Genomic DNA, 26,175 nt, shown 5'->3' on the forward strand with positions numbered 1-26,175 from the left:
AAGCGCCCGTATCAGACAAGACAGACAAACGAGAAACAGGAACTAGGCAGAAAGGATCCACCGCTCTTCCGCCAGAGCAAGTGTGATCCAAGCAGGAACACAGATCAGAAAGATCCACAGCCGCTAACGCTAGCGGCTAGTGCGATCTAAACAAGACAGATCAGATGAGGTAGCCGGTAGCAACCGCTGCTCCAGCTTACACTCCAGGAACTAGATCAGAAGGATCCACAGCCGCTACTGCTAGAGGTTAGTGCGATCCAAACAAGACAGAGCGATTCGCTATCAACCGCCGCTGGTGACAGCGCAATCGCGACAGACAAGACAGGACAGAATAGGCAGTACAGATTATACACAAACTGACTGCACTAACTAGGAATGCAAGGAGCACTCCCCAAGAATTAACTATACTAAGATAGCAGTGGCTGACACTCCAGGTGAGTCCAGCAGGAACAAACCTCTATGAGCAGCGAAGCATTGTGGGACACACATACTACTTATAGTACACGCCTCCAATGAATGTGGCCAGGCAATTTGCATGACAACGTATGCAAATTCCTCAGCAAGCACAAGCTGCAAAACTGACAGAAGGTCTACTTTCCAGAGTCCTGCAGCATGCAGACCTGAATAATGATCAAAAGGCTGCCTGCCTGCGCAGGCAGCTGAGCGGATCGTTACAATAACCGTATTTGGTTCAGCTGGTGTCAGCTGGCAAGTGAGGTTGCGCAGTACCACCACCTTTAAAAAGGGTTTCACCTTTTTAATAGCACATACATTCACCAACCAATTCATGCCCCTAAGTATCCATCAAAAGAGCTGAACGTCTTAGAATGTGTATATTCACAGAAGCAGGATAGAATTATATAGAATTAGCTGTACCCTTCATCCCTTTCCTGATTAGACCAGTACAATATATTTATCCACCAGGTGGCAGTAAAACCAAAGAATCTTGCTTGGCCAGAGCTTAGCAATTCATAAGAATTTCTTTAATAGGTGAATGAAGGATCCACAGCAAGTCAACTCCTTCAAGCATAAAAGTGCTTCATTAGTAAATTGGACTTTCACACATTTTTAACTAGGAGTTTATTTCTTAATCATGATGTAGTAATAATAATATCTAGCCTTGAATACCATGCTCTGTGGCCTACCAACTTGTGGACTCGCATCCATCCAGCTCACCTCAGTGCAGAAGCACACCTTGGATTAAGCTCTTCTCCCTCCTTACCCACTACTCTATCTACATTGGCTGCCCTATAGCCAGAGAATTTACCTCAATTGAACTCAAATCCACAAAGATCTCCAATCTTTCCCCTTACATCGTTTTACTAGTCTCACATACCACCCTAGACTCCACTCTCCATACTACCTTTTTCTGACCTTCTCTAGAATCACTTCCTCGCATTGAAGCATACAAGACTTCTCACAAGCTTCTCCCGCTCTGGAATTCTCTTCCAAAATACATCCATCACTCCTGACACTGTACAACGCTTAAAACCATTAAGTATACCATCAAAACTCACCTTTTCAGACAAACATACAATTCATTTTATTCAGAAATGGCACTTATGGGTGTTTCCTAAAAGCTGTGTGTCAAACAGGGATCCCTTTGACCCTGTAAATTAAATGTAAATAAGTAAAATAACTTTTCCATATGCTGATTAAAATCAGAAGCTGCTTTATTGTACACATATCACGCTGGTGTGTGACGAGATCAGACACAGATAATATAGAATAACAGTAATACAAGGTCTAGACCAGTCAGTACTTGTGCACAAGTAAATAATGTTGAGGTACAAAGTCGTAATGCTAAATCGTAATCAGTTCGAGCAGGGTCATACACGTGCAGAGCTGGATTAAGGCTAAACGGGGCCCTAAGCAAAGTAACTGATTTGGGCCCCCCATCATGTCGTAATACAATCAGAAGATGCAGCTGCACAGCAACATGCCGCACACACCGGGGCAGCCGAGCTACTGGTTGCTATGGGCAACAGCCCGCTTTCCTCTGTGGGTGCACAATGCAGGGAATAGCAGCAGCAAAATGCAGAGTGAGAGATGAATGGCTGGGACATTTGCACTCAGGGGCTGGGGCACCCCTGTGAAGAGGGCGCCAGATATTACAGCAGCAGCACTTTCCCCCTGCATCTCCAGCCTGGCAATAGCAGAAAGCTCTGGACACCGCCAAACCGGAAGCCGTTCCCCAGACAGAATTACATAACCACCCCCACCACCGAACAACCGATTTCCTCCCAAACTAGACAGCCACCATGCAGCCTCCATCCCAGTGAATACGATAGTCCAGCAGAGAAGTCAGCCGCAGCGGGGGAGAATGACAGCACCAGATGACTCACATTCACCTATTGCGATCCAAGCAATAGAGGTCCCGTCAGCCAGAGCCCATCTGTCTCCTCTAGAGTGCTGCCGCTCTGTTACTACTACTAATACTACTTCCTACTTCCTGTCTGATCTGAGAATCAGGAAGTTCAGAGCGAGCGGCTGCACTGTAGAAGAGACAGATGGGTTCCAGATGACGGGATCTCTATCGCTTGGATCATGGATAGGTGAGTGAGCGTTTGCCATCTGCTGCTATCATTCTTGCTGCAGCTGTGGTTCTCTGTGGGAAGGGAGGGCAGAGTGGGCAGCGGCAGAGCGCACAGTAGACAATCAGCAGCGCACGGCATCATTTGACAAGACTAATAACATTTATATTGCGCTTTTCTCCTGGTGGACTCAAAGCGCCAGATTTGCAGCCACTAGGACGCGCCCTATAGGCAGTAGCAGTGTTGGAGAGATTTGCCTAAGGTCTCCTACTGAATAGGTGCTGGCTTAATGAACAGGCAGAGCCGAGATTCGAACCCTGGTCTCCTGTGTCAGAGGCAGAGCTCTTAAAGGGACTCCGAGCAGTGCCTGTGGGTATGCCTTTAAGCATACCCACAACTAATTAATTACATCCTCACACCTACCAGCATGATGTTTGTAATTATATCCCCCTGGGTTCCTTATATTTCATTGCATTGTGCTGAATCGAGCTGCCGACTTTGGAGAAAAGTCGTCCTGTGGGCGCGATTTCGATCGCGAAAATAGCGAAAACTAAAAGGCATAGGGTGGCGGTTTATATATCATTGGAAAGAGGAGAAAGAGAGAGCTTTAAAATGATATGCATCTTTCCATAGTTACTGCACTGCTCAGAGTCACTTTTACCATTATACCATCCAACCACCGCTGACAGGATGGCGAGGGCTGGTTTATGTGCTGATGGGGCCCCTTTGACTCTGAATGGGGGGGCCCCAAGCGACTGCTTTTGTTGCCTGGTCGGTAATCCGGCCCTGTACACGTGTATCAGATGTCAGTCGTATTGCAAGGATTAAACAGTAGCAAAATCAGGGACAGGCCGAGTCGGTAACGTAAATCAGATGACAATCGTACAGAAGGAGTAGACTAGAGCAAGGTCAAGATCAGGCAAGAGGTCGGTACACAAATATAGAATGAGATGGTATTTCAATAATATCAGGAGGATATTATGAATAAATACAAATTACAGCTATGAATAAGAACACAAGAACGACTGTCTAACTAGAGTACATATATGCGTCTACACAATATATAAATGTAGCTCAAGAGTAGCTAGCTAGGCCAAGAACCAGCGAACTGATTAATATCAAGGCCAGTGAGCAACTGAAGCTCCAGGCCTTATATACCTAGACAGTGATTCTCCCATTCACTCCCTCGGGTGACGTCAGCTGGTGACATCACCTAGATCCGCCTCCTTGGCCTATAAAGGCCGCTCTGACTCGCGCGTGTGCTTCTGTCAGATCGGCGCACACGAGCGGACCTACTTCCCCCAGAGGGACACTGGGGATGCCGACAGCTGAGGACGGCGCAGCAGCCCGCACGGATGAGCGAGTCCCAGGGCCGAGGCAGAGGCGAGAGAGGCTCCAGCCTCAGGGCGCAGTGTAGGAGGGGGCGCACACCTAACTCAGCTATCACTCCCCTATTGTGTTTGAAGCAGAAAGAAATAAGAAAAGGGGATGCATAGCAGTGACTGCAAGCCAGATAACTAGAGATTAAGGTGTTGGGGAGTTTGGGGGCCCTGGGGCACCTTTTAGTCTAATAGCAATCAGTATGTGACAGCGCGGGTGGGAGGGATGGAGGGGCGCACTTTGGTGTCTCAGCCTCGGGTGCTGGAGGACCTTGTCCCGGCTCTGGTGAGTCCCACAGGAGATGCCATGATGGACATCGCAGGACCCGCTGTCATCAGGTGAGTTTGTTACATTAAACCCCCCTCTGAGGAGTGGTCTCCAGACACTCACTACGCGGTCTATCAGGATTTTCTAAATTAAATTCTTGCACCAACTGATCTGCATTGACTTGATGAGCAGGGACCCAGCATCTCTCCTCAGGACCATATCCCTCCCAGTCTACCAAATATTGTAAGGAATTACGGATCTTTCGAGAATCGAGAATTCTTTTGACTTCATACTCAGTTTCCCCATCAATTTCAATGGGAGGAGGTGGATCTAACAGAGGTGAGTATGTTAGCTGCCGGTTTTAGGAGTGAAACGACTTAACTCCCTTAATAGATGGGGGCAACATTACCCGATAAACAACATTATTTATTTTCTCTTGATTGGGATACGGACCAATAAATCTTGGTCCTAACTAAGCAGAGTGTTGGCGCAGGGGAATATTATGAGTAGAGACCAAAACAAGATCTTCAGGAGTAAATTTGAATTCAGGTAAACGTTTAGTGTCAGCATATAATTTCTGACGGTTCACAGAATCCTGTAAATTTTGTTGAACCTGGGCCCAGATTTTCTGAAAGTGAGAATTCCACTCCTCCAATTCTGGAAAAGGAGAAGGTGACTTAGAGAAGCAAGTGAACCGAGGGTTCTGGCCAGAGACAATCATGAATGGAGACATTTTTGTGGAGGTACTAGGAAGATTATTAAAAGCAAATTCTGCAAAAACTCCAACCATGACTCTTGACAGTCAGAGACAAAACACCGAAGATATTGCTCTAATGTTTGGTTGGTTCTTTCAGTTTGTCCATTGGTCTCTGGGTGAAAACCTGATGAACAGGACAAAGTGAAACCCAAAAGGGCACTGAAAGCACGACAAAAACGGGAGACAAACTGAACCCCCCGATCAGACACCACATTCTCTGGTATTCCATGCAACTGGAATACATGAATGATAAATAATTTTGCTAACTCTTTAGCAGAAGGTAATCCAGACAGGGGTACAAAGTGCGCCATTTTACTAAAACGGTCAATGATTACCCAGATCACCCTTTTACCACCAGATGGGGCAAATCCACTATAAAATCCATGGATAAGTGGGTCCATGGTTTAGATAGAATGGGTAAAGGCATCAGATGACCTCGAAGGCAGCCCAAGAGACCTTGTTTCTGGCACAAGTGGCACAAGCGGCCACAAAAGCTTTACAATCTTTGCTTAATGAAGGCTACCAAATGTGACAAGACAAGAGTTCCAATATCTTTGTCTGAGCTGGGTGACCGGCTAATTTGGATTCATGGAAGAGTTGAAGTGTCTGAAGGCGGAGATGAAGAGGTACATAGTCCGTCAGAGAAACCTCCCAATGTTGACTATCTTGCTGAAAAGGTTGAAATGAAACACTCAGGTCAGGAAATTCCTGAGTGTTCAGTGCTGCCAAGATACAACGTGCAGGAAGAATGATTTCAGGGGTTACAGAGGGAGAAGTTTCAACTTCAAAGCACAAGGACAAGGCATCAGCTTTTACATTTTTGGGCCCAGGTTTATATGTAATGATAAAATTGAACCGGGAAAAGAACATGGCCCAGCGGGCCTGTCTTGGGTTAAGTCTCTTAGCTCCCTCAATATATTGTAAGTTCTTATGATCTGTATAGACTGCAACAGGATGTAGTGCCCCCTCCAACCAGTGCCTCCATTCTTCAAAGTCCATTTTTACCGCTGGTAACTCCCTGTTGCCTATGTCGTAGTTACGCTCAGCTGATTAATTTTTTTTTTTTTTTAAATGCACAAGGGTGCAAGCATTCAGGCCGACCAGAGCATTGTGACAACTGCTCCCACTCCAACCTCAGAGGCATCTACCTCAACAAAAAATGGTAACCCCACATCAGGATGTGTAAGAATGGGAGCAGAACAAAATTCAGATTTCAGATCAGAGAATGCTTTACAAGCCTGAGGTGACCAATGCACAGGATCTGCATCTTTCTTAGTCAGATCAGTAATAGGGGCAACCATGGTGGAGAAGTTTCTGATGAACTTGCGGTAGTAATTAGCGAAGCCTAAAAATCTCTGAATAGCCTTGAGTCCCTTGGGTTGTGGCCAGTCTAAAAATGCTGAGAGTTTTTTCTGGTCCATGAATAACCCAGTATCTGAAATTATATACCCTAAAAAAGGTACCTGGGTGACCTCAGACATTTCTCCAACATAGCAAATAAAGAGTTCTCCCTCAGTATTTGTAAAACAAATTTTACATGCTGACTGTGTTCCGACAGGTTACTTGAATAGATCAAAATGTCATCTAAATAGATCACCACAAATTTTCCTAACACATTTCTGAACATGTCATTAACAAAATCTTGGAAGACAGCCGGTGCATTGCAAAGACCGACAGGCATCACAAGATATTTATAATGCACGTCTTGAGTGTTGAATGCTGTCTTCCACTCATCCCCTTGACATATCCTAATCAGATTGTAAGCACCCCTCAAATCCAGTTTAGAAAAAATTCTAGCACCTGACACTTGAGAAAAAAAGATCATCAGTAAGTGGTAGGGGGTGTTGATTTTTTTATGGTGATCTTATTAAGTCCCCTATAATCGATACAGGGACGTAAACCCCCATCTTTTTTCTCCACAAAGAAGAATCCGGCTCCGGCTGGAGAAGTAGAAGGTCGAATAAACCCTTTCTCCAGATTCTCCTTTATGTACACTTTCATAGAAATTTTCTCGGGACCAGTCAGGTTATAAAGGTGACCTCGCGGGGGCATGGTACCAGGCAGTAAGTCAATTGGGCAGTCCTATGGTCTGTGTGGAGGTAATTTGTCCGCTGACTGGGATGAAAAAAATCAGACAATTCTCGATATGGGGATGGTATTTGGATCTGTTCCACTCCCACAGCTAGCAGTGGTATATTCCTCAAACAGATTCCCTGACACTGAGGTGACCAGCTAATCAATTGTCCTGAGGACCAGTCAATGCAAGGATTATGGAACTGTAACCAAGGCAAACCCAATACTATCGGAGTAGAGGGCATTTTAAGTATATAAAACTGGATTTTTTCAATATGTATAGCCCTCACCTGCAATGTAATCTCAGGAGTGATTGAAATAGGATGTTTGATCTGTAAAGGTGTGTCATCGATGGCGGTGACATACAGCTTGTTTTGTAAAGGCATAGCCGCAATACTTAAATCAGCAGCAGTTTCGGAATCAATGACATTTCCAGCTGCCCCAGAGTCAATGAAGGCCTGAGAATGAAAAGGTTTCTCATTCCAATATAAAGTAGCTGGAAGTAATACTTTCTTTATTTTTAGGGGAAGAGACTGCTCGCCCAAGTGAAGTTCCCCAACCTCACCTAGGCGCTGGAGTTTTCCGGCACTCTCTTTTCAGAACAAGACTGCGCAAAATGACCCTTACCCCCACAATACATACATAGACCTTCCTGTTTTCTTCTGGAGAGAGTTTTGAAAAACCCAGCTGCATAGGCTCTTCGACGGACGTGGCCGAAGAGCTGACAGTTTTACAAGGATTAACAGCAGTTAAATATGCCTTTCCCTGCCGATGGTGTCTGATCCGTCTGTCTGCACAAATTGCCAAAGAAATGGCCTCCCCTAAAGTTTTCAGTTCTGGGTGGCTAATTAACGCATCGTTAACAAAATCAGAAGAACTGGTCTAGGAGTGCTACCCCACCCCACTTAACAGAAACTGACCACTTTCTGAACTCCGCAGCATATTCTTCGGCTGTGTGACGTCCCTGCCGCAGATCGCTTAACTTACGAGCTGCAATGGCAGAAATGTCTGGATCTGCATAAATAGTAGCCATCTCATTAAAGAAACTTTCTACAGGGGTGAGAGCCTCATGACCGGAATCCAGACCATAGGCCCAGGTTTGTGAATCACCTTGTAGCAAAGTTTTGATGAGATTGATCCTTTGTGCCTCAGTACCTGAAGATTTAGGGCTCGTTTCCACCATAGCGAATCCGCATGCGGCGACGAGATGCGGATTCGCTTGTTACACTGAAGTGGCCGGGGCTGTTTCCACATGTGCGGCGTGCGGGAGCGATTTGGCGGCGGGCCAAATCTGCACGACGGGACCCACAGAATTCGCCTGCGTCGGGAATCCGTGCGAATCGCCGCTAATGTATTTAATAGTAAAAACGCATGCGTTTGTTACATGCGTTTTTACCCGCGATTTCGCACCTTTTTCAATGTTATTTTGCCCTGGCAGTGTCATGGTTAATTTCGCATGGCACCCTGCCATGCGAAATCGCACGCGAAATCGCGGGTAAAAACGCATGCGGAAACGCATCCGCATGCGTTTTTACAAGCGTCGGAATGCCGGCGAAATCGCGTCGCAACAGTGGAAACGAGCCCTTAGGCCTAACTTCACAATAAGACATACAATGGTTTCTGAAATTACTGAAATCAGAACGTAATCCAGAAAGGCCACATACACACATCAGACCATAGTCTTTTGAAAATGAAAGATCGCAGACCAATTTTACCCCCTTCCATGTAGTATGAGAGCCATAACTTCACAATCTTTTCTATGGAGCTGAACTCCCCATCAGAAAAAAATCTTTGCAAGATGCTGCACACACAGATGCTGTACAGACACAAAAGATCAGTATCTGCAAAAGATCTGTTCCTGCCAAAGATCCGTTCCTGCAAATTGCATTCATAGTCTAGGAGATCTGAAGATCACCATACACACCTTGTTTAACTGACATTCAACTGCAGATCAGACAATCATCTGCAGATCTGAAAATCCATCCTGCTGGATGTGATCTGCAGATGAATGTCCGTTAAACAAGGTGTGTATGATGATCTGCAGATATCATAGACTGTGAATGCATTTTGCAGGAACGGATCTTTTGCAGGAACAGACCTTTGGCAAGAACAGATCTTTTGAATGTCTACAGCATCTTTGTGTGCAGCATCTTGCAAAGATTTCTATCTGATGGGGAGTTCAGCTCCATAGAAAAGACTGTGTACAGTATGGCTCTCATACTACATGGAAGGGGGTAAAATTGGTCTGTGATCTTTCATTTTCCAAAGACTATGGTCTGATGTGTGTATGCATCCTGAGCGTGAGCCATTAGGAGTAGTAGCTAGGTGTATTTGTGAGAGAGTGACAGTAATTTGTTAGTTTGAGTGATAGATTGTAGTGTATTGTACTAGTAGTTGCTGTGTGGAGAGGGTTAGAGAAAGCCAGCCAGGCCGCAGGCTAAAGGTGCGTACACACATGCGACTATAGTCGTTTGTAACGATCGTTCCCCGATCTTTACCAACGACGAACGTTACAAAAAACGAACCAACGACTATTAAGGCAAACGACGAACGAGCCAAATTGCTCCAAAAAAGTTCTGTCTCGGCGGATTTTAACCAACGACGATCGTTTGCAAAAGTAGTACATCGTTGGAAACGGTCGTTCGTACTAGGCTTGACATGCGCATATCACAATTTCTCCATGAAACTTCTCATTTTTATGCGCAGGCGCAATAGTTGCTTTACGTGATGTAACGTTCGTTCTAACGATCAGATCGTTACACACCTTTTAAAACTAACTTTACTTAGGTCGTTCTTTCATCAATTAAAAGTTCGTTCGTCGTCCTCAACGAACGATCGTTGTCGCATGTGTGTACGTAGCATTAGTGTTTGACAGAATGAGAGAGTTAGGTTATTGATTAGTTGAGTGTAGTGCAAGTTGTTTTCTAAGTTCATTTTTTTTGTTTTGTTTTTGTTTTTTGTTTTCTTTAGGATTTATTTTCTTTATTTCACCCCCTTATTTTCTTATCTGTTTTTTAGTTCAAGTTAGGTGGATTTATTTTACTTTGGTTCTGTCGCTCATACCCCTTCCCCAATAAACTTTTTGGCCCCAAAACAATGGAGCGAGAGCAGCAGCAATTTCCTGCCACTCCTAGCTGACGTTGAAGAGCATGTTGGCTGGCTGTACATAGGTGGTGATACAGGGTGCCAGACACTGCCACCAGCTGTTTCTGATGACGAGCTCTCCCTGCTTCTTTCAGGAACTAGTCTCCTCCTACTTCTCTCTGACTCCCCTTCTGAACTGCAAAAATACTTGAGGACCGCCACTCATCTACCAATGCTTACTTTATTTATCACTCAGTCAAGATCACAACAGTATCCCTCTAATATCACCCCACCTATTAAAGCCTCAGTTCATCTAGGAATCGGATTGATCAATCCTTGTTGGATGAATGTGGGTGTATGAGTATGGGTGTGACCAGGAGCGCTCCTTGTTCTTCCAGCGTGGTTTTTGGGAGGTTTTAATAGGTGGGGGGATATTAGAGGGATACTGTTGTGATCTTGACTGAGTGATAAATAAAGTAAGCATTGGTAGATGAGTGGCGGTCCTCAAGTATTTTTGTTGATCGATTAGTATTGGTCCTGCCTTCCCTCACATTGGTGAGGTTTACTAATGAAGTGAATGATCTGTGCGCCAGATCCAAACATATTGTGTCCCCTTCTGAACTGTCCCCTTTGTCATCTTGTCTATTAGAAACCCATGTGGGATCCGTATCATCATAATCATCCTGCCCAGCTTCGCTTGCCTCCAAAACTGCACCAATAGCAGGTACTTCATCCTCCTCCTCCTCCTCACACATTACGTCCATAGTGTCGCTGCCTAACTCAGACATATGAGGTGGTGTAACTTGCTTAGCGCCTTCATCTTGTTGTAACAATAATGGCTGTGAATCAGTTAATTCCCCACCAATTAACTCCTGCGAAGTGTCAAATGCAATGGATGTGGTGCTTGTAGTAGCGCTGGTGGCTGCGGAAGATGAGGTGTTCTGTGTTAACCTCCTTATCGGTAACCCCGTGCTGGACACGGGGTAAGCCGCTGCGGAGGATTTCTCAGGCCCCGCTGGGCCGATTTGCATAACTTTTTTATACACGCCGCTAGCACTTTGCTAGCTGCATGCTACCTACGATCGCCGCCGCTCCGCCGTTACCCGCCACGTTAGAGGGTGCCCCCCGGGCGCTGCCTGGCCAATCAGTGCCAGGCAGCGCTGAGGGGTGGATCGGGACTCCCTCTGACGTCACACCGTCGATGACATCATCGCGCCCACCGCCATGGCGACGGGGGAAGCCCTAAAGAAAATCCCATTCAGAGCAGGATATCCTGATGGGCCTGATCACCGGAGGTGATCAGAGGGGGTGGGGGGATGCCGCTGCTCAGCGGCTATCATGTAGCTAGCGCTAGGCTAGCTACATGATTTAAAAAAATAAATAAATAAATAAAAAGTGCTGCGCTGCCTCCCTGGCGGATTTAATTTACCGCCAGGGAGGTTAAATAGTCAACCGCATCCTGACAATCTTGGGAGTTGATGGGACGTGCCTTCTTCTGAGCACTGTACTTTGGGCCAGGGCCGCACAAAATCACATCAGCACGACCTCGCACAGACCTGCCGGGTGGCCTTCCTCTGGGTCTGCCTCTACCTCTGCCTGTTTTGTCCGTTGTATCCATATCGGGGGGGGGGGAGGGATGAAGTGAAAGGTATGCACTTACTTGACTAATACAATGTGCAGTCACACAGGTGCAGTTAACAGGTATGCACGGAGTGGTATATCACACTGCGTGCACTCACGTAGGTAGGTGGGTGCACTGAACACAACAGGTAGGTATATGCAGTAATGGGTATTACAATGTGCACCTGTCACACAAAGACAGGTACCGAACAGGCACAGTGACACTGTGTGTGCTCAACTCACGTAGGTAGGTGGGTGGGTGCACTGTGAACAACAGGTAAGTAGGTATATGCAGTAATGGGTATTATAATGTGCACCTGTCCCACACAGACAGGTAGCAGACAGGCACAGTGACACTGCATGCGCTCAACTCACGTAGGTAGGTGGGTGGGTGCACTGTGAACAACAGGTAGGTAGGTATATGCAGTAGAGGACTACAGCGTGTCGGGTACCCGCGGGTAATCCTAAATGCGGGTCGGGTTCGGGTACCCGAATTGATTTCAGCTGCGGATGCGGGTCGGGTAGCGAGTTGCGGATGCAGGTAGGGTTGCAGGTAGCGGTCTGCGGGTGCGGGTCGCGGGTAGTGAGGAGGGAAAGAAGTGCTAGAAGGAGAGGCAGCTGGGACAGTGGCAGGGAGGAGGGGCCAGAACCCCCCTCCCTCACCTGGGTCCCCTCCTTCAGCTCTCTCCCCCTCCAGAATAGCGGCGGCGCTGCAGGTGGGCGGAGGATTACTCACCTTCTAACTTCCGCGTTCCAAGCGCTGGAATGCAGCATCCCCATTGTCACAGATCTCTGCCTTCAATGCCGCCCACTGTGCTACCTGATTGGCGGAAGCACAGTGGGCAGCATTGAAGGCGGAGACCTGTGACGAGGGGACGCTGCATTCCAGCGCTAGGAACGCGGAAGTTAGGAGTAATCCTCCACCTGCCCGCCTTGCCGCCGCTATTCTAGAGGGGGAGAGAGCTGAAGGAGGGGACCCAGGTGAGGGAGGGGGGTTCTGGCCCCCCTCCCTGCCGCTGTCCCAACTGCCTCTCCTTTAGCAACTAGGCTGGTTACACTGGGGGCAACTAGGCTGGCTACACTGGGGGCAACTAGGCTGGCTACACTGGGGGCAACTAGGCTGGCTACACTGGGGGCAACTATGCAAATGTTCACTTTAGAAGAAAATGTAAAAAAAGCGGGTAGCGGGCCTGCGGGTCGGGTGCGGGTAGAGGTTCTGTGGGTGCGGGTCGGGTTGCGGGTATCAAATTTACCAGAAAGCGGGTCGGGTGCGGGTATGAAAAAGTGGAACCGCGCAGAACTCTAATATGTAGTAATGGGTATTACAATGTGCACCTGTCACACACACACACAGGTAGTCACTGAATGTGCTGGGTCTGGCAGTGGCACACACACAGTATGCATTATCACGGCCGTCTATGCAACACAAGTGTTAGTGGGACACACACACACAGAAAAAAATAAAAAAAAGAGATCACAAGAACAAGATTAGCTCTCAAAAGAGCTGTTGTGGGGTGCTATTTTAGCAATAAGAATCAGCAAGGAGCAAGCTAAGACGCCTACAAGAGCCTAATTAATCTTTCCCTATGAAAGTCTGCAGCAGCAGTCCATTCTCGATTTACTGCAGGCACACGAGTGAGTAAAATGGCCGGCGATGCCTGACTTTTATTAGGGAGGGAGTGGCTCCAGGAGGGAGTGTAGCCTGATTGGCTACAATGTGCCTGCTGACTGTGATATAGAGGTTCAAAGTTGACCCAATGGTGCATTATGGGGGCGAACCGAACTTCAATGGGGATGCTGCATTCCAGCGCTTGGAACGCGGAAGTTAGAAGGTGAGTAATCCTCTGCCCGCCTGCAGCGCCGCCGCTATTCTGGAGGGGGAGAGAGCTGGAGGAGACCCAGGTGAGGGAGGGGGGTTCTGGCCCCTCCTCCCTGCCACTGTCCCAGCTGCCTCTCCTTCTAGCACATCTTTCCCTCCTCACTACCCGCGACCCGCACCCGCAGACCGCTACCTGCAACCCTACCTGCACCCGCAACTCGCTACCCGACCCGCATCCGCAGCTGAAATAAATTCAAAAGTTTGTGGTTCTCCGCGATCACGAACCCCCGGAAGTTCGCCGGGAACCGTTCCCCGGCGAACAGTTTGGGCCATCTCTAATGAAGGGGAGGCCTGTTCTACTTCCCTCTGCTACCTGTTCTGTCCAAGGCCAGTCCGCTGTTGCTGAGTTTCCCAGCAAGTGGTCCCGCTCCTACACTGGTCTGCAGCACCATCGATGCCAAGCAGTGCTGAAACTTGAATCCATGGACGAGAACAGGCTAACCGGATCTGTAATCCTTGCAGCCTTACAGGATCAGATTCGGCAGTGGCTTTTCCCCCGAAAACCGAGACAGGTGCAGTGGTGTCTGATAATGGTGCCAACATGCTGGCCACTATTTCTGAAGGTGGCTACACTCACTCACCTTGCTGGGCCCACGTCTTCAACCTTGTAGTCCAGAAGTTCTTACGCACTTTTGATGGGTTGAAGGATGCTGTGGCCTCAGCACGAAAGGCGTCAGCCCACATCCGTCGCTCAGCAACCGCCACCGCGGCCTTGAAACTGCTGCAGCGCTGCCATAGCCTGCCGCAGCACAGGCTTATTTCTGATTGTCCGATGCGGTGGAACTCCACCCTCCACATGCTGGAGAGGTTGTGGGAGCAGCGAATGGGTGGTCAGGCTATACCTGTCTCAGACATCTTCCTCCAGAACAGGGCCACTGGACTACATTACTGGGGACCAGTGGCAGCTGATTGGACAGGTGTGTAAAGTCTTGGAGCCGTTTGAGCAGGCAACAAAATTGGTCAGTGAGGAGCACTGCAGCGTATCAGAAGTGCTCCCTATTGTCTTCATGCTGGACAAGGCTCTTGACAAAGTGCTCGGATAGGGAGAGGAAGTCCTACTGAACAGTGGTCAGTCAAGTGGGGGAGTGAGTGAGCATGCTCAAGTCCTGGATGAGGAGGCAGAGCTTGTGGAAGCGGAAGAGCCCATTGTCCGGGGGTGGGAAGAAGATTCTGATGTGGAGCTGGAGCATGAAAATAGTTCTGACAGCCAGGAAGAGGTGATTAATGGCAGACAGCTCTTCCCTATGGATACGCATATGCTCCAGTGCCTCTGTAACGACCCCCAGATTAAAACTTTAAAATCAAGGCTCAACATGTGGGTGGCCACCATCTTAGATCCCCGATGCAAGGTGAAAATGCGGCAGTTCATACACCCTTCCCAAGCAGACGCCAGGATGAGCCACATCCGGGATGCCCTTCATCGTTGGGTAGAAGATGCGTTTCCTGAACCTGTATCCTGGGCCCAAGCTACCAAGCCTCATCATACTCAGCAAAGGTTTGATGGTCCCACTCCCAGCAGCAGCACCAATAGCTAATCTGTGAAACTGCTGAGTATGTTGAAGGAATTTTATCAGCCAATGCCAGATACTCCTTGCAGCAGCAGCACCACCAGCGGGCAAAGTAGTCACCGCCAGCGGCTTGCCCGTATGGTGAATAATTACTTGGTATTGGCCAGTGCTCCAGACAATATGGAGAGTAATGATGACCCCATGGAATATTGGACAAAACAACTGGATACCTGGCCTGAACTCGCTCAGTATACATTGGAGGTTCTTGCATGCCCCGCCACCAGTGTTCTTTCTGAACGAGTATTTAGTGCTGCAGGTGGGGTGATCACCGACCAATGGACCCGTCTGTCCACAGACAATGTGGACACACTAATGTTCATTAAAATGAACGAGTTATGGATCACTGACTCGTGATAAAGATTAGACAGACAAAAAATGTTGCTGTTTTTCAAGCCTCAAATGGTCTCCCTCTCAAACTCTGCTGCCTATCACTATCATTGCATATTTTTGCTTTTTAAGATAATAAAAAATGCAGCTTTTGCAGCTGTCCGACCTTATATTCTATCCTAGCCCTATACTTTAGGCCTACAACTTCTCCTGCTGCTCCAAACAAAAATTGTGATGACTGCCGTGAAACCACCTCTAGGTCCCATGGCCTACAACAACTCCTGCTGCTCCAAACAAAAATTGTAATCAGGATTGTGATTCAGCCACCACTAAAGCCAAAGTTATCAGCAGGACTGCCAGGGAACTGGTATTTGTATAAAAGGAAACATCCATTAGGTTCCCTTTAACATTGTGGAAATTGTTCTGCCGGAATGTGGAATTCCGCGGAATACCACGGGAATCCGACGGAATGTAGCAGTAGTGGAATTACGTTATAGCGGAAGGCAGAATTACCGCGATATCGGAATCGCCTCTTCTGATCATCCCTACTGCTGCAAACAGAATCTAATTGCAAAATGCTGATAGTGGAAAAGGGCCCTAAGTTAGGGACGAAATGTGTTTGAAAATTAAGTGCAACATTATTATTATTTACTGTATATACTCGAGTATAAGTCTAGAAATGTATGTCTGATTCACTTCATAAAAGTATAGGAGTCAACTTATACACAAGTCATGGGCAACACTGAGCACACTGAGTAATGTGTGTACTATTAGTGACATTCCCATTACCAGCAATTTACCCAAGTGGTCTGAAAGTCCTGGCCTCAACAATTAACAACGAAAGGTGCAGGGGGAAAATAATAGGCTGCATAAAAGGGAGTGAATAATTGCAGCACTTGGGGGCCTGGAGGAGGTATTGGCTGCAATACTGTATGCAGTTCAGTCATTAATCCCTCCTGGCCCCAAGTGCAGCCATTAACTTTGCTGGGTAGAATTATACTTGAGTCAATAAAAAAATTCAAGCTTAAAGCGGAATATAGCCCAGAATTTCTTCTTTGCTCTAATAGATTATTCACAGCATATTACATACAACCAGCATTTTTTTTTTTACTAGAACATCATTCAAAGGGTTAAACACAGGCTTTAGAAGCTTCCCTGCCAGCTTCCCTGCCGCATCCGAAAGTTAAACAATGTTATCTTGTGTTTACTTAAATGTATCAAGTGTGGAGTGTGACACATTCTCTGACTGAGCAGGAGCTGGAGGACACAGAGAGAGAGTCAAAGCTTGTCTGCCTGAATGAATGAATAAAAGCAGTTATTAATAAAATGCAAAGTCAGCTCACAAAGCAAAAAACTGTACTTTTGGGAAGCTATAACTTATACATGAATATTAATACTTATGCATAAATGCAAATATGATAACCGTATGGCATATAAAAAAATAGGAAAACATGTTTTTACTGAATATTATGTCCGGGTTTTAAACTGCTTTAAAATGAACCTCCGGGCTAAAAATCTACTCAGCAGAACTGAAAAGGCTTGGTGTTTCTTTAACAGTTTCACAGCATCAGAACTTTGTTTTTCTCCCCCAAGCCTCATTTTTAGCTACATTTTTAGCTAAGCTCCACCCATCAAAGAAAACTGCCCGGGCTTTTTTTTCCTGATGCTGTGCAAAGCATGATGGGATTTCCTATGTTATTCACGTTGCCTAGCAACTGGGAGGGGCAGCACACAGGACAGTTGGAACTGTGTCTCATGCTCCCTGTCACCTCCTTTCAACCAAAAAGATGGCTGCCCTCATGAAATCAAACATTTGCCTGTTCTTTTAAAACAGTGTGGGTAAGAGATTAGTATTACCTATCTATTTTAATTAACATAACTAATGTAACTAAATCAATGACAGTATGTTTGTTTAGGCTGAAGTTCCTCTTTAAGACGGTTGACTTGTATTCGAGTATATACGGTATATAGGCTGATCACTTCCACAGCCCTGTACAGAGTACATTGTCTTGTCACTTAACTGCCCCTCAGAGGGGCTCACAATCTAATCTCTACCATAGTCCTATGTCTATGTATGTATCGTGTTGTGCATGTAGCGTAATCTAGGGTTACTTTAAAGTTAAGTTATCTGTAGGTTTTGGGGGTATGGGAGAAAACCAGAATGCCAGGAGGAAACCCACACAGACACAGGGAGATCATACAATATACAACTCCATGCAGATAGTGACCTGGATGGGATTTGAACCTGGGACCCAGCGCTGCAAGGCAAAAGTGCCATCCACTACGCAACCATGCTGCCCGTATTCTATAACTTGGAGGGATACTTTTATGTAATGCCTCTATTAAAAACTCTTTAAAACATTGAATAAATACACGAATAATAAACAGCTGCAATAGTTGCAGTTCTGCTTTTGAGAAATGCTTACAGGGTGTCTGCAGGGCAGGCACAAGGCTGTGTGTTATGGGGAAGTGAGACATGGAAGGGGGCATGCGGGGGGGGGGGGGGGGAGCGGATGTGGGCATAGGTACACACATTGTGATCTCTCTTTTACAAGATTGTTTGTAAATCACCAACTACAGCAGTGCAAAACATGCATACATGTAACCAAAACACTGGGGGGTAGATTTAGGAAGCAAGTTCTGTCGGAGTCCGGTATTTTTCCAGTGCAAACCCAGATGCTAGTTTTGTATGAAAGACTGAAGGTTTTTCTCTGCTCTTGTAACTTCTGTGCCTGCCACTTACTGTCATAGTTATGTATGCACGAGAGACAGAGATGTGGCAGGCTGAGAGAAATAGGCACACAAGTAAGCAGTGTTAGACCTCTTTCACAAGGAAGGCTGAACAGAACTGGATCATGCACAGGGCAAACCTATGCAGTTGTATGTAAAAAAAAAAATTCCTGGAGCTCAAGGGTAATTGCACTTCAAAAATACAGTAATAAAAAGGAGAATTACTGGACTATAAGAATCACTTTTTCTCCCCCAGAGGTGGGTGGGGGGGGGGGGGGGGGCTTGTGAAGCCCTCCCAATACGAGCCTTTAACCTGCTGCAATGTTGGGGACTACCTGTGCTGTGCCCATGCAGAAGAGGACACAAGGGGGACACAAAGAGGCATATAGAGGAGGACAGAGGTGGACAAATGGGGACAGGGAGACACAAGAGGTACAAAGGGGGGAATATTCCACAAGATGCCCTTTCACCATGGATGCACCAGGTTTAGTATATAGGTTTTCCCTTGTTTTTTGTCCTCTAAACCTGGGTGCGTCTTATGGTCAGGAGCGTCTTCTAGTCCGTAAAATATGGTAATTAATTAAAAATCGGCCCTGCACACTAACAACCAGGTATAAAACCATTAAAAAAAAAATCATGAAAGCGCACACCAGATGGAATATCAAGCGCAGCCGGCTGTGCCACGCCCACATCTATAAACATACATCAACTGGGATCCCCATACATACAATGTAAATTGTCCAATTGACAAGCCTGTAATAAGCTAGTGGGCTCAATTGTCCACACATAACAGACGATGATAGCTTGTGGTAAGCAGGTGAATGGACATACGTAAGGCTTGTGCAAAGCATATCTGTGAAGGGAGGTGAGAGCCCCTTACAAGGGCAGCAATGCTTAGCATAGCTTTATGGCAACTAATAGCAAATCCGCTGTACTGCTTAATCTGCTCAGGTTGGCTTTTAAGGAACTGTCAGTGTCTGTACTGTGACCATTTTCTGCTGATGCTTCGTACAAGCCTTAGGTCTCTTTTCCATGGACTGTTGATGGGCAGTGAAATGCCTTTCAAGCTCTCACAACCGGAACAGGAAAAAATGGCGCACAGTGCTGAAGTCACTTTCCGGCGCACCATAGGAAATAACGGTAAATGGTATTTACCGTTTTCAAATGCAACCTTTCGGCGCATGGCCACGGCTGCCATAGAACGTGACTGTGAATGGTATTTACCGTTTTGCTGCCCGCTGGAAATCTATGCCCCCGTCCCCGCGCGGCAGTGGCAATTAAAACCACAGCGTGAGCCGTCACCTGTTCATCCAGGGCACTTTGTGTCCTCCGTCCCGTGGCTTCTTCCTGCTTTGTATGATCGCTGGCTTCCTCTTACTGTGCCACAGTAAGAGGAAGCCAGCGACAATACAAGCAAGAAGAAGCCACGGGATGGAGGACACAAAGTGCTCTGGATGAACAGGTGACGGCTCGCGCTGTGGTTTTAATTGCCACTGCCGCGCGGGGACGGGGGCATAGATTTCCAGCGCTGAAGGGGCATGGTGTAAACTAAGGCAGGCACTGAAAAAAGTAAGTTTTAAGCAAAATAACATTAAAACGCTAAATAGCGTTTTAGATGCATTATCGATCGCAACCGTGCGCCATTTTTTCCCCGGCGCCACTTTTGACTGTATGCCTCACAACTACTCACTGCTGCCTGGTAACTTCTTGTTGCTGCCTGGTAACTACTCACTGGCACTGCTGCCTGGTAGCTGCTGTTCACTGCTGCCTGGTAACCGCTTGCTGAGCACACAGCTCAACAATCCATGGAAGAGGCCTTACGTATGTCCATTCACCTGCTTGCCACAAGCTATCATCGTTAAGGGCTCGTTCACACTAGAGCATTTTTTGGCCAAATTTAAGCGCAGATGTTTTTTCTAAAACGCCCTGAAAGTGGCTACACCATGCTTCTCTATGGTGTAGTTCAGATTGGAGCTTTCTGTCCGCGTTCTGCTCAGCAAAGGGCTGCATGGGCCATTTTTGAGGCGATTTTGCCTCAATGGAAGGTATAGGAAAACCGCAAACGCTCACAAAGCAGCTTTGTGTAGCGATTGCGTTCGCTTTTTATATGTATATATATATATATTTAAATACATTTTATTTATTCTTTTCCGGATCAAAAAGTTTGCTTCCTAACTCGTTCGCTTCCCCATTCCATCTTAATCCTTTTCTGCGGCTGAACTACACACATGCATACCTTCCAGCTTTTCGAGTTAAGAGGGACACTCTAAGGCACACCCCTTCCACACCTCTAGCCATGCCCAGCCACACCCCAAATCATGCATATCACAAGAAATTGATAAGAAAAAAAAATTATTTTATCATTCAAACCACAATGGTCCTATCTATCATCAGATTTATTTGTTAACTAGTTGATGGCCCGGCGTTGCCCGGGTATGTATTTGGCTGGTTTTGGCTCCGCCCGCTTTTCCTAACCCTAACATGCAATTACTCAATGATCAAGTTTGTGAGCTTTGCGCTCCTTGGCATCAATAATTTGCATTGAAATGAAACAAATCTGACTGGCTGATTGTGGCTCCACCCCCTTTTCTGAATTTGAACCCCAGTCACCCAATGACCAACTGTACCAGGTTTGAGGCCTGTGCCATTACCAGTGCAAGAATGGCAGCAATTAAATAATCCCTTTCAAAATCAATAGGTGAATTTTGATTGGCTTTTATAGGCTCTTCCCACTTTTCTGAACAGTAATCCCAGTCACCCAGCGACCAACTATGCAAAGTTTGAGAACCCTACCATTAACAGGGTAAGAATGGCTGAATTTTACATTTTCCCAGTGAAATTTGTATTTGTCTCCGCCCACTTTTTGGTTATAGGGATAAAAAGTATCCTATATGTTATTCCTGGTATTTTACTGTGTGTGCCAAATTTCATTCAAATCCGTTCAGCCATTGTTGAGTGATTGAGTACACATCCAAATTTTCACATTTAGAGTATTAGCGAGATAACACTTAAAATTAAGGCATATAGAGTGGTTTGCAAAAGTATTGGGCCCCCCTTGAAGTTTTCCACATTTTGTCACATTACTGCCACAAACTTGAATCAATTTTATTGGAATTCCACGTGAAAGATCAATACAAAGTGGTGTACAATAAAGGTGTATTTTTTCTATGTTTTTTTTTCTTCTCACTAACCTCACGTGTACAGCGGCAGCAGCACTGCTTGACTTATAAAAACCATTTAGAGACTCTAGCAGGACGTTTTTATAAGTCTGGTTGTCATTAAGTGGTTAAGTGCTCTGCAGCTTTGATAGCTTGCTGCAGAGCCGTACAACTTAGCACATGCAAGAATCCCAACCATCCTCCCCCACGCTTTTCTGCCCACCAACACAGATTTCTGTTGGGGGACTCGAATCATATTGCCATTTTTTATTATTTGTATTCCCCCCTCCCTCCTTCCCCTCATCAGCCAAGCAGGGCGATCCACTCTTATAGCCATCAGCCTATGAGAGGGGATCGCGATCGGAGCCTCTCCAGGGGACGGCCGAGAGGCATTGCTATCCCCGGTACAGCGCTGCAGTAGATCGCAGCGCTGTACAATGTAAATAAATGGTGGTTTTGCTTCTGTCTGCTAGTGGCGATCGCTGATGGTAGGCTGATGAAGTAGTGGAGTTCTGTCACTCAAGCGGGCATGCATCCCCGCTAATCTCCGCCCACTGCTCATGAAGCCTCTCGGCATTACGCGGCCCTGGGGCTGCCACCTTCCCGACGCCTATCAGCGTTAGGCGGAGAGGAAGGGGTTAAATGAAGTCTAATGACTTCAGGTGTGACTGCGGGATGAGGGGCAGTCAACTTACACATAAGTCTTTAGGGATGACTGCGTTTCATTACGCGTCATTGGCGTAATGAAAGTCGCTTTCCACCACTCACTTCCGTACTTCCTCCTTCCGAGGAAGCACGGTAGTGAGTCATGCAACGCCAATGACGCATAATGGAATGCAGACATCCCGAAGGCTTCTGGGTAAATTAACCACCCCCCATCCCGCAGTCACACGTGAAGTCATTAGACTTCATTTGAGTTACGAATTCGAGTAGTAAACTACTTGTAAACCCATCCCTGGTTGGGATTAGGAATGGTCCATTAGATGCAAATAATTTCAAGTTGATGCAGGACTATGCAAATTTTTGTATGCAAATTTATGCAGCTTGAAAATGGATCAATCAAATTTTACCTCAACAGGATTTAATAGGTTTATGTTCAAGCTGCATACATTTGCATAATGCTCCATCAACTCAAAATTATTTGCATCTCAGTGACCATCCGGGATATAAAACTAATATTAGGTCATGGACAGTCAATGGTCAGTTAGGGACATGAATTGTTAAATGCACTCTGTGAAGTGGCTGAGAGTAGCTTGAGATTATGTGCCACTAAATGGGGAGGTTACTAACTTTTAAAATACAGGTATGTAATTTCCAGTATGTATAGTATGAGATGATGCCCTGTTTCTATACTGACCGTTAGGCCCAGTGCACACCAAAACCGCTAGCAGATCCACAAAACGCTGGGTGCGGGATTCAGATATTTGGCGCAGTACACACCGAGCGGATTTGGATGTGATCCGCCGGCCGCATCCGCCTGTTAATCCGCTTGGCTATTTTATTTGAATGGGCTGGTGCACACCGGCGGTTTGAGGTTTTTAGCAAACCACAAACGTGCAGCAGGAGGCAAGTTTGCAGTTTGCTAAAAACCTCAAACTGCCGGTGTGCACCAGCCCATTCAAATACATTAGCCAAGCGGATTAACAGGCTAATGCGGCCGGCGGTTCCACTCGGTGTGCACTGGGCCTTAACTAGCAGAAGTGTGTGCTGATCTCTGCTTGCAAAACAAACAGTCTCTCTGCATTGATTAGCAACCCTCTACTTTAGTACACACGTATTTCATATACATATGGAAGGACAACTAGCATTGCTGTCCAGCATACCGTATGCAAAAGAGTGCATACATTGTGCAGATTCAGAGGGAATGGTGGCAACCCCTGGATTGTCCCTACTGATACCGTCAGTAATAATGCAGCCAAGATTACTATGATGGCCGAGGAGTTCACAAAAATGCATTTACTACAATACACTGACCACGTAGGAGGAACAACCGATCATTGTACTGACCACATAGGGGGAACACAGGCAGATGACATGGGAACAGCAATTATAACACTGACCATATAGGGGGTCACAGGGACAGCCATGTGTCCCCCTATGTGGTCAGTGTAACTGCAAGCTCCAACACCTCTGCTGTCACTGTGACAAGTTCACAGTAAATGAGGAAGTGACTGTTACTGATCAGTGCATGCTGCGTTTGTGCACAGCGCGTCTTCATACAGATGGTCACTGCTTGCTCTGACATACTTTCCAGCTGAGCTGATACAGTGTGATCATGTATTCTTTGGGGAGAGATGACCTCATGTTCCATGTTATTACACAGCCATCATATGCTGCTTACACAAATCAGTGAGGCCCCCTAGGGGTGGGTGAGGTCAACAGATTCTCAGAAAACAGACTCTACCGTAGAGAACCCATCATCATCACATTTTCTTTGTGTATCGACCTTTAAAAACGCTAGTTGTGGCTCGCAAGCCCTTTTCCAAGTTCCCGCCCGCTCCTTCACTTCTAATCCCCTACAAACATCATAAGGCCTGGAACCCACTACAAAACGCTATCGCTAATCGCACTCGCTAGCGTTTTGTATGAGCGGTTTGCAAGCGATTTCATGAGCGTTTTCTGGAGCGATTTTAAAAAGTGTATTCAATTTGCCAGCGGTTGGGTAGCGATTAGCATTTTAATTCTGATTGGTGATTTCAATTGATTTTAATTTTGTTACAGTGTGCAGTAACTTCCAAACGCTAGCAAAATCGCTCTGTGTAGGTTTTGATGAGCGATTACTGCAGCATTTATATATATTACATTGCAGAAACGCTAATCCTCATCGCTAACGCTAAACGCGAAAAATGCTGCATGTCCTGCGTTTTGCGATTTGGTTATCGCAGTTGCTCCAGTGGAATTTGGCCCATCCATTATCAGCTGAGCGTTTAGGGCAATTGCTAGCGGTTTGAATCGCTCCCTAAACGATCAGCCCTCAGTCATGGACACAATATCTTCAAACCAAATTAACCCCCCCCCCCTTGCACAAAAAAAGAAAAAAAAGAAAAATGTGCAGGTGCCAGGTGAGACAAGGCACTGGCAATGCTGAACAAATGGAGGGGTATCCACCAGGCTAAATTGGCTCATATAGAACCCATAATTTGCATGCTCTGACCAACAGACTTCAGATTCAGTAATGGGAAGAGACAATAAGGAAAAATTCGGTACTGCAAATATCTGGTGTATGCATATAGTAATGTATTGCAAATACATGAGCCTGTGTGATGACACAAAGAAAGGTGCACATACCAGTCCTGGTGGGCAGCAGTGGAGTGGTGGGTGCAGGGCACTGGTAGCCTGCGAATAGCGATTATATACACGGAGGCTATACAGGGGTACCCGCAGGTGACAACAGCTTACTAGACTGTTGTGGCGAATCAGCTTATTTTGGTGCAACGCTTGGTGTGGCGCCAAAGGCGTAATGAGAATTACGGCTATATCGGCACGGTGACTAATTTGCGCATCGGCGATAATCAGAACTCAGATTAGAAAAAAAAAAAAAGCGATTCAGGCGCTGACAAGCGGGTGCGCCAATTACATGTTCCCAAAGTTACGACAATTGGGAGGGGGAACAGCATTAGCGCCACCCAGGAGTTTGCCTCCAGCAGGGTGAACTGTCTTTCGGCTTCACCCTGTGCTGAAATTTGGCCATGGCCATTTCAAATGTATGCTGTTGGGGCCGATGCAAGTGCAGAGGAGCAGAGATCATCATTCTGAGAGCGGCAGACAAGTAGGCTCCTTGCACACTATGCACAGCATGTGGTCATGCCATCTTATGCAATTACAATGCATCGTAGCCAAAAGTCGCATCATGCCTTATGGGTACGTTACCACCATACAGTGTGGCTTCCAGTACAATGAAAGCATTCCTCACTGCCACTGTAGGCAAGCATTATCCTGTGAATGCACTGCAAGCAGCATGTTATCCCAGCTGAACCTGCTGCACCGTGTGATAGCCCCATAGTAATATAATTTCATTGCGTTGTGATGATATTGTGCATTGCAACACATCGCATCACTTATGCAAGGCGCTGTAAGCTGCTGGGGACTGAATACAGCAAGGACTGCATGCCGGGGTCCTGCAAGTGGAACTCACGGGGTTTTTATAAGGTGGCCACATAGGATACCATTCAAGAACTACAAATTATTTTTCCAATAGATTTTAACTTTAAAAATATATCTTACCAATGTATCGCATGCATGTTCAATTTTCTCCCCATTGCTTGGGTCTATAAATCAAGACATTTACAAAATGATCAGAATTTTTCACCACAGATGATTTATATATTTTTTTTTAAATGGGACATTTGATAAAATGTTGCAATCGATAGGGAAAAAAAAAGGATTCAATGCACTCTATATAATGGACTGTTTTTTTTAATCAAAGAAATAGGAAAATGGAATGTTACATTGTAATGTGTGGGGCCATCTATAGTCAGAGGATAGATCTAATGGAAGGCAGGATAAGGACAGGTCAGAAATTGCTTTTGATTGGCATTAACCAGCACATTTCACTCCTTGCTTGTGGCTCCTATTATTAATGTAAGTAAAAATCATCTTAGAATATGAATGCATGTATAATACATTTTACATTTACAAACTAACTCGTTACCTGGTGTAAAGCCAGGATGGCCTTGGTGGTGATCCTTGGATTCTTTCTTGATCACCTCTCTCACTATCCCTGTCAGCACAGGTGTCACTTTTGGCTTCCAACCACGTCCTGTGAGATTTTCCACAATGCAGAACATCTTGTATTTTT

General features: G+C 46.2%; 1 long non-coding RNA gene across 1 annotated transcript; it reads right to left on the reverse strand.

The window, feature by feature from the left end:
* Window positions 1–1,558: 1,558 nt before the first annotated feature.
* LOC137541954 (uncharacterized) lies at window positions 1,559–26,175 on the reverse strand. The gene is made up of 3 exons (XR_011025313.1): window positions 26,029–26,175; window positions 25,602–25,645; window positions 1,559–1,609 (listed from the first exon to the last, which is right to left on the reverse strand). It is a non-coding gene; the product is annotated as an uncharacterized lncRNA (long non-coding RNA).

The sequence above is a fragment of the Hyperolius riggenbachi genome, chromosome 12 (genome assembly GCF_040937935.1).
Source record: "Hyperolius riggenbachi isolate aHypRig1 chromosome 12, aHypRig1.pri, whole genome shotgun sequence".
Lineage (NCBI taxonomy): Eukaryota > Metazoa > Chordata > Amphibia > Anura > Hyperoliidae > Hyperolius > Hyperolius riggenbachi.